We start from the raw sequence: 14,822 nt of genomic DNA on the forward strand, positions 1-14,822 counted from the left end.
AAGTTGTTGGGGGTGGTTTCTAGTTCAAAATTCTATGAAAATTCAAAAATGGTCATTGGAGCCGATATATCACCTGTGGTAGGCGATATATGTTTGGACTAGTTTTGATATGTTTTTATGGCGTGTTTTAAGATGCAATTTTAGTCTTTTATTTGGTTTTGTGCGATATTATGCCAGTGTTTATTGTGTTTTCAGGATTAAGTGTGGTTATGAAGGAAATAGCTTGAAATTGGAGGAAAATTGCTTAATTCTTGAAGAAACTGTGTTAAACGGGCTAAGGAATGGAAACTAGGCGAAACCGGTGGTCAAATTGATGATTTGGTGAAAAGTTGGAATTAGAGTCGCAACTCTATGGTGTGGAGCCGCAACCCTAAGAGTTTCAGAGAAGAAAAAAAAATCTGTCAGCATTAGAGCTGCAGCTCTATCAGACAGAGCTGAGGCTCTATTAAAATCTAAATTAGAGCTGTGGCTCTATTAAGCAGCGCTACAAAATCCAGAGATAGAATCTGGATCGCAAAATGCATTAGAGCTGCGGCTCTATCACATGGAGCTGCAGCGCCAGTCCGTACGGAAGCCAAATTTAGGGCATTTTTCAAGGGCAATTTTGTCCTTAATTAATTAGGGATTATAAAAGCTTTCTTAATGACGTTTTTAAGGAGGAGATTAACCATAGGAGACGGCTGAAGGCACATTGTGGAGGATTGCAAGTGGAATCGAAGAATTCATCACAGTTTTCTTCTTTTCTACTTTGAATTTTTGTATTTTGGATGCTTTTTATTTCTTCTATGGTTATTATGAATTTGATCATGAACTAAACTATTTTTCTAGGGTGTTAATGGATTCTCGTGAACCTTTATTTTAAATTAATGCAAGTTTTATGATTTCAATTTTATCTTGTGATTTATTCAATTTGAATCTAATGCTTGTGAATGATTGATCACCATTGACATGAAATATATGATTTTGATTCGAAATCTGAGAAGTAAGAATTGAATATGCTGGAATTGAATAAACATAGATTTCATATTAGGACGAGAGTACCTGTGTGGTCTGTGTAGTTTTAGGGTTGTTAATCTTAATGCCTATCTTATGTTTATTTATCACAGAGATGTAGAAAATTTGCATAGGATTGAGACTTATATATCCTAGTACGAATATAAGTTATTATTGTTGACCTGCTATCACCAGAGAATAATTGAATAGTAAGATTTGTGTTAATAAGACTTAAAGAGGATGATTGATGAAATTGATTGCCCTAGTTTTTAATCCATTGAATTTTCTTAACGTTGTTTATTTTCAGTTTTTGAAATTAATTTCAGATTTTTGTTTTATAATTTTAGTTAATTCTTGAGACTCAATTATCGTTAGCCAAATAGAAATAGGAATTAAGTTTTGGTACTTAATATACAGTCCTCGCGGGAACAATCTCGCTTACTATTTATTACTTGTTACGATTACGTGCACTTGCGTATCAATTTTACACAACAAGTTTTTGGCGCCGTTGCCGGGGACTGTTTTTACTAATATCAAGAAATTAATTCTTTTTCTAATTTGGTTGCTTTTCTTTTATATCGTTCTCATTATGGTTTTCTTTTGCAATTTGTGATTTCAGGTATTCATATAGTTTATGCGACGACAGGGGTCTGAATCAAGGGTGCCTGTTGATCCTGAAATTGAGAAAACCTGTAGAAGAAATCGGAAACAGAAATGGGTAGAAAGAATGGCTCAGAACAAAGCTAACAGAGGGGTTGGCAACATTGCCCATGACAACGTTGAGAATATAAATGCGGGGATAGCAGCGGGTATTGTTGGAGGAGTAGGAGTTGCTGAACGAGTTGTACCAGTTCAGCAACCAATGCAAAGAAGTTTGAGGGACTATGTGCTACCTACTGTAACGGACGCATAGTCATGCATTAGACCTCCAGCGGTTGAGGCTAATAATTTTGAAATTAAGCCTGCTATTTTGCAAATGGTACAATCATCAGTTCAGTTTGGGGGATCACCAACGGAAGACCCAAACTTACATTTGGCTAATTTCCTAGAGCTCTGCGCCACATTCAAGATGAACGGAGTGACACATGATGCAGTGAGGTTGAGACTTTCCTATTTTCATTAAGGGACTGAGCAAATAGTTGGCTTATTTATCTGGAAGCCAATTCTATCACAATATGGGAGGAGCTAACTCAGAAATTTTTAGCAAAATTTTTCCCACCATCACTGTCTACAAGGTATAGAGGTGAAATCAAAAATTTTCACCAAAAAGATGGTGAATCATTGTATGATGCATGGGAGAGGTTCAAGGAGCTGTTGAGAAAATGTCCCCATCATGGAATCGAAAAATGGATGTTAGTCCATATTTTTTACAACAGTTTGTGTGGTACTACTCGCACAATCATAGATGCAGCGTCTGGAGGAGCGTTCATGAGTAAGAGTGCTAATGAAGCTTATGATCTGTTGGAAGAAATGGTTATGAATAACTATCAGTGGCCATCAAAAAGAGAAACCACTAAGAAGGTGGCTGGAGTGCATGAATTGGATGCCATCTCAATGTTGTCCGCTCAAGTGGCAACATTAACCAAACAGTTACAGCAGAACAACATTGAAGCTCAAGCTCCAGTTATGCAGATGCATATTATATGTGAGTTATGTGGGGGACCTCATTTATTTGAACAATGCACAATGAGGGATCTTAACAATATGCCTCTGGAGCAAACGCAAACAATAGGTAATTTTCAAAGGCCCTCAAATAACCCATACTCAATGAACTACAATCAAGGGTGGAGGAATCACCCTAATTTCTCGTGGACAAGTGGTCAAGGTAGTCAGCAGCAGTTTCAGCAGAGCCAACCTTAGTACTCAAGGCCTCCTCCTGGATTTTATCAATCACAAAATAGACCACCACAACAGCAAATACCTATGAGGCAACCTGAAGCACAACCTGATGTACTTAATCAATTTTTGACAGAAACGAGGGCATCTATTTGAAGCTTGGAAACTCATATTGGACACTTGGCCAAATTAATGGCAAGCCGAGCTCAAGGGAACTTGCCAAGCACTACTGAAGTGAATCCAAAGGGAAATCTTAATGAACAATGTCAAGTTATTACCTTGAGGAGCGGAACAGTGTATGAGGGACCAAGTATAGAGAAGAAAGTTGAGCAGAAGCAGCATCAACAGGCACCTATCACAGAGAACAAGCAGAAAATGGGTAAAGTTGAAGAAGAGGCTAATGAGAACCTTGAGAAAAAGTAGCCAGAAATAAGCATAGATCACCATATAAAGATCCCATATCCTCAGAGGCTTCAAAAGAATAAGCTTGACAAGCAGTTTTCTAAATTTTTGGATATCTTTTGAAAGCTACACATCAACATTCCTTTTGTCGAAGCACTTGAACAGATGCTGAGTAATGTGAAGTTTATGAAAGAAATTTTGAGTAAGAAAAGGACACTAGAGGATTATGAGACAGTGACACTTACTGAGGAGTGCAGTGCGATACTTCAAAAGAAGCTACCTCCAAAGCTTAAAGATCCGGGTAGTTTCAACATTCCATGCTCTATAGGGGGTTCAATGGTGACAAAGGCTTTATGTGATTTAGGGGCTAATATAAATCTAATGCCTCTATCTATTTTTTGAAAGTTAAAATTGGGAGAAGCTCGACCTACTACCGTGTCTTTGCAAATGGCAGATTGATCACTGGCTCATCCGAGGGGGATCATAGAAGATGTGTTAGTAAAGGTCGATAAATTCATCTTTCCTGCAGATTTTATTATTCTTGATATGGATGAAGATGAAAATATTCCAATTATTCTTGGAAGGCCATTTTTAGCAACTGGTAGGGCCTTAATAGATGTGCAGAAAGGCGAGTTGAAGTTGCGAGTGCAAAAAGAAGAGGTAACATTTAATGTTTTTGCAGTAACGGAGGTTCCAACTTCTTGTAGAGTTGATGTGGTGGAAAGTAAGGGTGATAAGCTGAATTTTACTAAGAAGAAATCTATGGTTGAAGGTGGCAAGCGAACAATTCGTCATAAAGTGAAAAAGATCTTTAGTGAGAAAGCTCGATTGTGTTCATGAGCGATGGAAAGTTCCAAAAATGTGCAATATCAAGAAACGTGTGTCTTTTCATGATATTATGGCTCTTAAGGACATGAGGGGTGGTTTGGATCCGAGTTGAATTTAAGAAAGTGGTCAGCGTCCGGCTAAATAACGTTAACAAAAGCGCTCTTGAGAGGCATCTCAAGTTTATGTTTATGTTTTTGTTTTTATTTTTATTTTATTATTTTTATTTTTATTCTATTTTTAGTTGAATTTTTTTTTTTTATTTTTGTTTAGTTTTTTTAATATTTTATGTAATTAGAACTGTGAAAAACATGAAAAAAAAATAGCAACAAAATAGCACAAAAGTTGAATTAGAGTCGCAGCTCTAGGAAAGTCAGAGAGCAAGTGCTGAGAAAAGTTAAAATTAGAGCGCAGCTCTATACACCAGCGTTGCGGCGCCAATTGGGCCCAGAAACGCAATTTAAGGGTTTCCATCAGAATTTTTTAGCATGACTCCCATTCCACCTCCTTCTCCATTTTAATGTTATACAATGGGGTCTCAAGTAAGTCTCTTCTTTTTATTTGAGTTTAACATTGAGGACAATGTTAGTCTTAAGTTTGGGGGAAGGGATTTATTTGTAGCTTTGCTGTTATTTGTTGTTTTTCAAGTTTAGTATTAGTTGTTATTGTGTTTGAGTCTAGTTTTCACAGGGTTGTTAGAGTGTAAACCAAGTTGATAATTTGTTGCTGATGAGATTGAATGATTGCTATGTTGTATAATCCAAATGAAGAGTTGTGCATATAAAAAATCTGTGTGCTTGATTGAAATACTCTGTCACTTCACTGTGGTTAATTGGATACTTGTTTGAACTATTGCTCATAGTTGTAAATGTGGGAATTGAACTTTGTATATGCATGTTGAATTTGGACTGTGGATTGTACAAGTTGAATTTTTTCTAAAACTTGCTTGCTTGCTATTTGAAATGAAATCCTAAACAATACACACTTAAGAAGAGGATATAGGCCATCTTTGGAACGTTTGAGCCTTTCAAGCTAACCCTTATATATTTTTATCACTAGTTACCCTATTTGAGCCTTACAATTGACCTTTTTCATTGCTTAACACATGTGTTGAGCCTATACTTGTATCTGTATATTCATTATTCCCTTTGTCTTATACCATGAACATAAAACATATCTTTTGATTGGACGGAGGAGTGAATGTTTAAGGGACATATGTAGAAATATTTGGTTACTCAGTGAAATAAAAAAAAAAGAGTGAAGAAGAAAGAAACAAAAGGAGAAAAGAAATTATAAATTCAGAATAAACTACATTCCTTAAGTTATTTACCGAAAAATCTAAGTTTGGGGGAATGTAGTTTGAAAAGAAAAAAAAATGTGATGAATAAATAGTCAACTCTTCTTAATCTTGAAAAAAAAGAGTAACAATGGGATGCGAAGTTGAGTTAAAGGGATATGTTGCTTGGTTTGAATGCTTATGGTATACTTGAGCCTAAAATGTCTTCTTATCCACCTTTACCTAAGCCATCTATTACAAGCTTTGTAAAGTCCTATTGATTTTTTAAGTGTGTATTTGTTTACATTAGTGGAGAATAGTAAGTATAGCAAGCATATGGAATAACCATGTTGAGTGGATTGATAGTGAGAATTTGGCATGCATAGATTGGTTAAATTCTTTACATTTATTGGTTATGAGTGAATGAGCATGAGTATCGATGAATTACAGTGAATAGGTGAAGTATTTTGATTGAAATTCTGGATTAATTTTTGAAGTGGCATGTTACTTTTCTTTAGAATTATATGCATATGGTATTCATGATTTTTTAGGCTATTTTAATGGTTGTCAATTTGGTTTGTTTAGGTTTTATCGAGTCTTAGTTGTGTTCTTTACTCGAGGACGAGTAAATGATAAGTTTGGGGGAATTTGTTAGGACTAGTTTTGGTATGTTTTTGTGGCATGTTTTAAGATGCAATTTTATTCTTTTATTTGGTTTTGTGCGATATTATGCCGGTGTTTGTTGCGTTTTCAGGATTAAGTGTGGTTATGAAGGAAATAGCTTGAAATTGGAGGAAAATTGCTTAATTCTTGAAGAAACTGTGTTAAACGGGCTAAGGAATGGAAACTAGGCGAAACCGGTGGTCAAATTGATGATTTGGTGAAAAGTTGGAATTAGAGCCGCAGCCCTAAGAGTTTCAGAGAAGAAAAAAAAATCTGTCAGCATTAGAGTTGCAACTCTATCAGACAGAGCTGAGGCTCTATTAAAATCTAAATTAGAGCTGCGGCTCTATCAAGCAGCGCTACAAAATCCAGAGACAGAATCTGGATCGCAAAATGCATTAGAGCTGCGGCTCTATCACATGGAGCTGCAGCGCCAGTCCGTACGGAAGCCAAATTTAGGGCATTTTTCAAGGGCAATTTTGTCCTTAATTAATTAGGGATTATAAAAGCTTTCTTAATGACGTTTTTAAGGAGGAGATTAACCATAGGAGACGGCTGAAGGCACATTGTGGAGGATTGCAAGTGGAATCGAAGAATTCATCACAGTTTTCTTCTTTTCTACTTTGAATTTCTATATTTTGGATGCTTTTTATTTCTTCTATGGTTATTATGAATTTGATCATGAACTAAACTATTTTTCTAGGGTGTTAATGGATTCTCGTGAACCTTTATTTTAAATTAATGCAAGTTTTATGATTTCAATTTTATCTTGTGATTTATTCAATTTGAATCTAATGCTTGTGAATGATTGATCACCATTGACATGAAATATATGATTTTGATTCGAAATCTGAGAAGTGAGAATTGAATATGCTGGAATTGAATAAACATAGATTTCATATTAGGACGAGAGTACTGTGTGGTCTGTGTAGTTTTAGGGTTGTTAATCTTAATGCCTATCTTATGTTTATTTATCACAGAGATGTAGAAAATTTGCATAGGATTGAGACTTATATATCCTAGTACGAATATAAGTTATTATTGTTGACTTGCTATCACCAGAGAATAATTGAATAGTAAGATTTGTGTTAATAAGACTTAAAGAGGATGGTTGATGAAATTCATTGCCCTAGTTTTTAATCCATTGAACTTTCTTAACGTTGTTTATTTTCAGTTTTTGAAATTAATTTCAGATTTTTGTTTTATAATTTTAGTTAATTCTTGAGACTCAATTATCGTTAGCCAAATAGAAATAGGAATTAAGTTTTGGTACTTAATATACAGTCCTCGCGGGAACGATCTCACTTACTCTTTATTACTTGTTACGATTACGTGCACTTACGTATTGATTTTACACAACAATATATTGCCCCTACCTATTCCCCTTGGGTCCGTGGTTCCGTTCGTGCGAAGTCGACGTGTTTTCTGTATCAAACATAGGCGACATATCATCCCCTATAGATGCGATATATTGGCATACACTGATATTTTAAACACGTTTTTGCACACTTAGCATATTTGAAGTTTGTTTAAACCACTTTGACTAAGTAAAACGTGATCCTAACAGATGATGGAAGGTTCTAGAGCTTCTAGATCTTTCTTTTTTTTAAACTATTCATCAAAAAATACTTAAATCCTTAATAAACATGCATGTAACAAGTGTCACGTTCTTAATTATTCTATCTAAACCTTAGGTTATTATAAATAATATTTCTAGGAACTTTTATATTAATCAAACATTATGTTAAAATTAATATTTCTAAACCATACGTTAAATTTATAAAATACATAACTATTTCTGCTACTACTATCTAAGGGATAGCTTAGGATAGACTTAGGTAGTTATGAGAAACAACTAGAACTAAGTTAACCTCTTTGCTTTCTCTCTCACGTTTCGCTCTCTCTCACTCCATTTGGTGAGGTTTGGGAAATTCTAAGGGTAAATCACTGAAATTTCTGAAACCAAGGCAAGAATTGTTGGGGATTGAAGCTCAATTGAGGCTGGGAACTTCTAGACTTAAAGGGAGCATCTAGGATTAACTCAATCAAGGTAATCTGAAGTTTTAGTTTTTAGTTTCTTAGGTTTGTTTTAGTTTTGAAGGTCTTGCTGAATTATGGGTTCCTAAGGGGTTTTTTGGTTAGATTGTTACTTGATGGTACTGCTCTGAGTGTACTATTGGGGTGTATAGGCTCAATTCTGGCTTTGATGCGTGTTTAAGTTGGATTTTGATGATTTAGTCTTGAGGAAAAACGTACAAAAATGGTGGAATTTCTGGGTTTTGGGGCTTGAGCCGTAACCCTGTTCTTCAGGCGCCGCGGCTCGCATGAACCCAGAAGGCCTTAGGGCCTCTGAAATTGTCCAGGCATCGTGGCACTTTAGTGAATGTACTTTTTATATATAGTGATATATATATAACTGAACCAGATGTGATTTGTTAATACTTGTTTAAAAACCATTTCATAGTATTAATCAAACACATCAAACGATGATCATATACACGATGATCTTAATCCTGAGGTTACTATGAACTCTTATATATTTCATTTGATCCTTTGATTCATGCGTTAAAGTTTGTCAGAATGATCAGGCTAAGAACAATTATTTTGGGGACTCAATGATATATATGGCTGGGGACATAGTTTAATAGATATGGAATCTATACCTTCTTATAGATTGAATAATGATTCCCTATTGGGTTGACTATTGGAACTGAAAATGTTATGAGCGCTCACGTCGCAAACTTGTTGTGACACGGCCTTCACTAGTAAAGTCAATGGTACTCTAGGAACAAGATATAGTTAAAAGGGTAAAACGATAATTTTATTCCCTTTTAATTATGAACCATTAATAGATGATTAATGTTGTATGCAATGATTATATCTATGGACACTTTATTCTCTAATAAAGTACTCTGTAAATATATGTCTATAATTATCAAGAGTTCAATCTGATATTTATAGTGGAGTAATCATGAGATTAATAAATAAGATTATTTAATCAAAGAGCTTTGATTAATAATGTAATATTTTTTGGAGCATGATAATATAGGTCCATATGTCCCCAGGGTGGCTCTATCAACACCATATCAAGGTAAGAGTTGATACAAAGGTAAATTGTAATTTGGAAATTTGAGAAGAATTTTATTTTTCGGGTCAAGTATACAATTATATGATAATTGAGATTGAATAATTAATTTGGAATTAATTATTAAATTTTCAAAAATATGTTTATTAATTTTAAATATATAATTTTGAAATATATATATACATAAATAAATAAAATTTTTAAATTAATTATTTTATTTGAGTAGGAGAAAATAAAATTGGTAAGTCAAAAATAGATTTTGATTTATTGAATTTTAAAATATGATGATAATGATCATCAATTTGAATTTTGAATTTAAAATTTAAATTTTGAAATATGATTGTGATATTTTTCCTTAAAAAGATAATACCATATTTTGTGGAATGATTGATTTTAGTTAAATAAATAAATAAAAGAAAAATGCAATATCCCGGAAAAGGGAATACTACTATTCACGCATGACACAGTCCAGGGACTGTGCCATGCGTGTACCAGTATATAAATAATGTATCTATGTTTTTTTTACTTTATTTATTTAATTAATTAATAATTTGAAAATAGATATTTTCAAATTTGGTAAGTTAAATATTTACCTAAATCAATTCCTATCATCATTATGATATTATTATTATATTACTATTATTATTAGGAATAATAAGGTAATACATAATCTCTATAGAATAACAAGAAAAAATATACAAGTCAGTGAGAATTCAGAAAAGTTTCAAAATTTGTCAGACAAAGATTATCTTCTTCTTTTTCTTCTTCTTCTTCTTCTTCTTCTTTTATTCTAACCTTTCTCAGGCCATAATCCAAGTTCTCATGTGTTGAGTTATACTTGTGATTCCTAAATTAAAATTCATGTTCCCTATGCCCACATACATCCTGAAGTATAGAGAACACTCCGGAAGATCGTGGTTTGAGTTAGAGCTGTAAATATGGGCCAGCCCGGCCCAACCCGACCCACATTTTCGTGCCTTCGAATAATTCGGGCCAGCCTGGCCCGGCCCATATTTGAAAGAGTAAGCCCAGTATGGCCCATAGGCCGGCCCATGACGTGCCGTGCTCGTGTTGTGTCGGGCCCAAGTCGGGTCGACCCACTTTCCTTATTCGGGCTGCCCACTTTTAAGCCAATTTTATTATTGCCAAAAAAATATAAGGATGAGGAATTGAACCCTCCACCTCCTCTTTAACAATCAATGGACTCACCACCAATTCAAATACATTTCTTTGTTTAAATTATAGTTTTAGATATCCTTATATAATTTTTAACAATATTTTACCCAAAATTATATCAAAGATAATTATTAGAATTTAAATACCTACTAATAAATGCTAAAAATTTTAACTAACAAATCTTAAAATAAATTAATATAATTATAAAAATATAAACATTGAAAAAAATAATTTATAGATAATTGACAAATAAAAATTTATTATCATTATTAATGTCAAAATATTGGGCTTTTCATCGTGGCATGCTTTCGGGCTAGTTTGTTCGTGCTTTCGTGTCATGCCTTCGGGCTTGTCGTGCCGTGCCGTGCCGTGCTAATTTTCAATTCATGTCGTGCCTAGCCCAAGCCCATATTTTTTCGTGTCGTGTCATGCTCGTGCCGGTTTCGTGTCGTGCTAGAAATCTCGGCCCATATTTACAGCTCTAGTTTGAGTACTCGAAGCGTTGGATAGGAAGATTGATATATATACGAAAAGACTCAAGGACACTTGATAGGCTTCAAGAGGTAAATACTTTGGTTCTTGAATATTTGTGTATATGATATATATATAAATATGTGCATATTTATATATATGTTGCATGATTAATAATATTGTATATTAGTGTTTCTGTCTAGATATTTTCTTGAACTTATAAACTGTTTATACGAGAGATGGAATTTTTTTTTGTTATAAACATCGGGCCCACCACGCCCATTTCGCTGCGCACTCTGATTATTTTTTCCAAAAATTGGTACGAGAGCAGGTCATTAATCTCTGCATATTATTAAGTGCTGTGTGGGACTATGTGCATTTTTATAATATATGTGATATATGTTTGAATGGATGCATGTTTGTATTTATGATATTAGTTACTTAAGGGTTGTTTATAATGGTTCTTTTGGGTTTAGGAATTGTTCTTAAAATGTATAGATGAAATATGTAAGCCAATTTCCGGGCATAGGAATTTTGTTATTTTTTCTTTTAAAATTCTGAATGAAATTCCAAGAGATGGATCGAGCCCCGAGCCCGAACCCCAAGCCGTGCCCCTGGACCTGCGCGCTTACCTGCCCAGGCCGCGCCCCTGCCCAGCCGAACCCCTGTGCGCCTTTCTGCCCAGCCGCACCCCCTATGCGCCTGTCTGCCCAGCTGCATCCCTTGCCACACCCTTGCTGCCACACCACATTGGTACACACCTAGGGTTTGTATCTTACAAACCCTAATGTGTTGTTACCATAATTGTTTTAATTATTCATTTAATTAAAAATCTGAAATTGAATTAAAATGATTTTAATTTGGAAATTTCTTTAATTGAAATAATATTGATTATTTTCTTTAATTAAAACTGTTTTAATTGTTCTCTTCCACAATTAAAATTGTTTTAATTAAAATATCCAAAATTAAAATTATTTTGAATTTTAATTTATTAAAGTTAAATTGTTTAATTTTACTTTTGAATTAAATTACCCAAATTCAATTGGGCATTAGAAACTATTTGGGTGTTAAAACCCAAAGTTTAATTATTTTAAAAGTTTGTTTAAAATAATTAAAAAGTTGTATAATTCGAAATGGATATGGAAAAGGGTGGCATTGGCTCAACAAGGCTACATATCAAGGTTCAAGATCAATGTGCTCTTCATCAGGCCTTAAATAGTCTAGGTTACATTTCCATGTATTTTTTTGCAAGTGTTGTAATTTTTCTAAAAATAACCAAAAGTTATCAACCCACTTTTATTTATGTTTGAATGTGATTAAAGTGTTTAATATTTTGTCATGCATTATAACATGTCATTCATATACCCATACAATATGCAATTAGCATGCATTACATTCATGTAGAAACACACTATTAGGAACATCCTATATTTTATTATATGTTTATATATGATAATTAATATAATAATAAATTTAGTCTTAACTAGTTAAGATGGTAAATCAAAATTAAAGTTTTACACTAACTTGCCAATCTACTATATGATCTACTTATACATTGTAGTGTTATGTTCCTTTCAGAACATTAGCAAAGTAGATAAGATCGGATGTATTTGTTACATCGGACTGGGCCGATATTGACAGTAGATAGGATAAGAAAACATACTGTTATTATTTATTCTAGTCATATCATATAGTTGACCATAGGTCAATTCAATATCAATTCTGAGTGGTTAGTATTCTAACTGATTGTATTATTTGAGTTCTTTGACTTGTTCGTTACCAGCTTACTGTAACGCCTTGGTTACCCCAGAACAGTTACGGTGAACCGGAAATTTGACCCGCTACCCGAGTCCTTTGGTTAAAAACGTGCTCTAAGTGTAATTACCAGGTTAAGGTGGAAAACCAATCAAAAGGAATGGATATTTTTCATTACAAACTGCTCTGCAGAGCTAATCAAAACATTTACAAGTTGTTCTCAGTACAAAATGGTCATTACTATTTCAAATTTACAATCCCGCCGACCTAAGCGGCAAAATTAGGGTAAACCCCGTAGTTCCTCTGAGAACGCCTTGGCCGTGGTGGTCAAGCGGCCGCATATGTACACATCACCACCTAAGCTCTCCACTCAAGGCTGGGTGAGCTTTTCTTTCCCTTTACCTGCACCACATAGCACCCATGAGCCAAGGCCCAGCAAGAAAACACAATAAAACATGATATAATATCAACAATGATCATAATAATCATTCAGGACCATCAGTCCAAACAAATAGGTCACAGTCGCAACAGTCACAAAAGTGGGTACAGCCCCCTCTATCCATGTGACGTTAGGGTCACTCGGGCTTAACTGAGAAGAGAACCTTTCATAAATTTGAACAGGATAGGTGTATGGTGAATAGTCACCAACATAACCTTCCTCATGACTTACAGTTATAACCCTGGAATAGCGTTCCCTAGCCATGAGACAAACAGTCACCGGGGCCATATGCCCTGGCTCTGAATAACTGGTCTTAGACCAGACAAGCGCTTATAAGTTCATCGACCTTAGGGTCGATCCAGCGGTAATACCCCATATGAGTCATTCAACGCTGATATCGATTAAATCTAAACTTCATTTGGCTCGGCGTTCATGACGCTATGCCATTTCTGACTCTTTAGGTCAGTGTCCCTAACTAGTCAGTACATATACAAGTATACAACATTCGCTAGCATTTTAATAGGCAATCCATGTCCACATTTATCAATCAACATGCCTCAATACAACCTTTCATGTCACATATACACAGGGTGCAATTTTCTTACCTCAGGTTCGAGCGAGAATTAATAATAAGAACGACCCTTGAGAACGATCAACTTTTTGGTCCTTTAGCGGTTACCTGGTCATAACCAATTATGGGATTCTATCAATAAATTGAATAATAAAGGGTTCCCAAACCCAAACCTAGCCTCCGAAACATCAAATACTACTAAACCGGGTAGTAGGATCGACCCCGAGGCCTAAGACTAACATCCCCGAGCCAAAAAGCCACTAAGGGCCACGGCCCGCCCTTCAAACAGAGGCGGCCAACTTCAGCACTCATCAAGGGCCGCGGCCCTCCCTGGCCATGCCGCGACCCAACCTCCAGTTCAGCCAAAATCCCTGTTTTTCTTCCCTGGCGATTTCTCTTGGAACCAACCTTTCAAACCAAGCTTAAACACCATGCAAACCTCCAATACAACCCCTAGACTTGATCTATATCACTCCCTTAGCAAAACCCAAGTTAAACCCCAACCAAAACTTCCATCAATTCCAACAACCCACCACAAAAACATGAGCTTAAACTAAACACCAAAACAGAGTATATCAGAAAACTAATGGCTGAAAACTTACCTCACACGCAGGTTATGATGCTCTTCAATGGTGGAACACTCTCCCAAACTCCCAAGGTCTACTTCCCAAGCTTGAATCCTCAACAGGATCACCAAAAATCACAAAGAAAATGGAAGAAGAAGAAGGTACGGGTAAGCTCCAAACTTGCTCTGTTTTTTCTCATCAACTTTACTGCTGAACTCAGTTTATATCTATCCTAGGGGTAAAAAGACCATTATACCCCTAGGTCATTTAAGGGTTTCCAAAGGCTCCTAAGGGAAAATCTGTCCTTTCCAACCTATCTCGTTAATCATAATTAACGCTCTCCAATTCCCGCTATTCTCAATAATCCCAAACACCAAAAATTCATAACCCGTTACTCTTTAATTCCCGGTAACGCTCTAATCATTATAAACACCCCGAGACTCAACCCGAGCCCCGCACTTAAACCTGTTGTGACTAAACTGCTAATTAATATTCCAAGATCGTCTCATGCCGAATAGCTCAAACAAACCCACATTATAATGTGGTCTCAACACATATCATTGACATGCATACAAATACACGATTATACCCGCAACGGGCCAAATTACCATCACACCCCTGTAATTAAAATGTGGACTCACATGCATGCATTTAACATCATATTATAATATAATTCACATATACATGCATAATATCATTTAATGGCTTAATTAAACAAGTATGGCCCTCCCGGCCTACTAATCCCGCCATTAAACCACATCAGA

At 35.2% G+C, this 14,822-nt stretch overlaps 1 non-coding gene across 1 annotated transcript; it reads right to left on the reverse strand.

Moving 5' to 3' along the window:
- Nucleotides 1-2,226: 2,226 nt before the first annotated feature.
- On the reverse strand, nucleotides 2,227-2,333 carry LOC133827771 (small nucleolar RNA R71). Its single transcript, XR_009890422.1, has one exon. It is a non-coding gene; the product is annotated as a small nucleolar RNA R71 (small nucleolar RNA).
- Between the last annotated feature and the right edge of the window lie 12,489 nt (nucleotides 2,334-14,822).

The sequence above is a fragment of the Humulus lupulus genome, chromosome 3 (assembly GCF_963169125.1).
Source record: "Humulus lupulus chromosome 3, drHumLupu1.1, whole genome shotgun sequence".
NCBI lineage: Eukaryota > Viridiplantae > Streptophyta > Magnoliopsida > Rosales > Cannabaceae > Humulus > Humulus lupulus.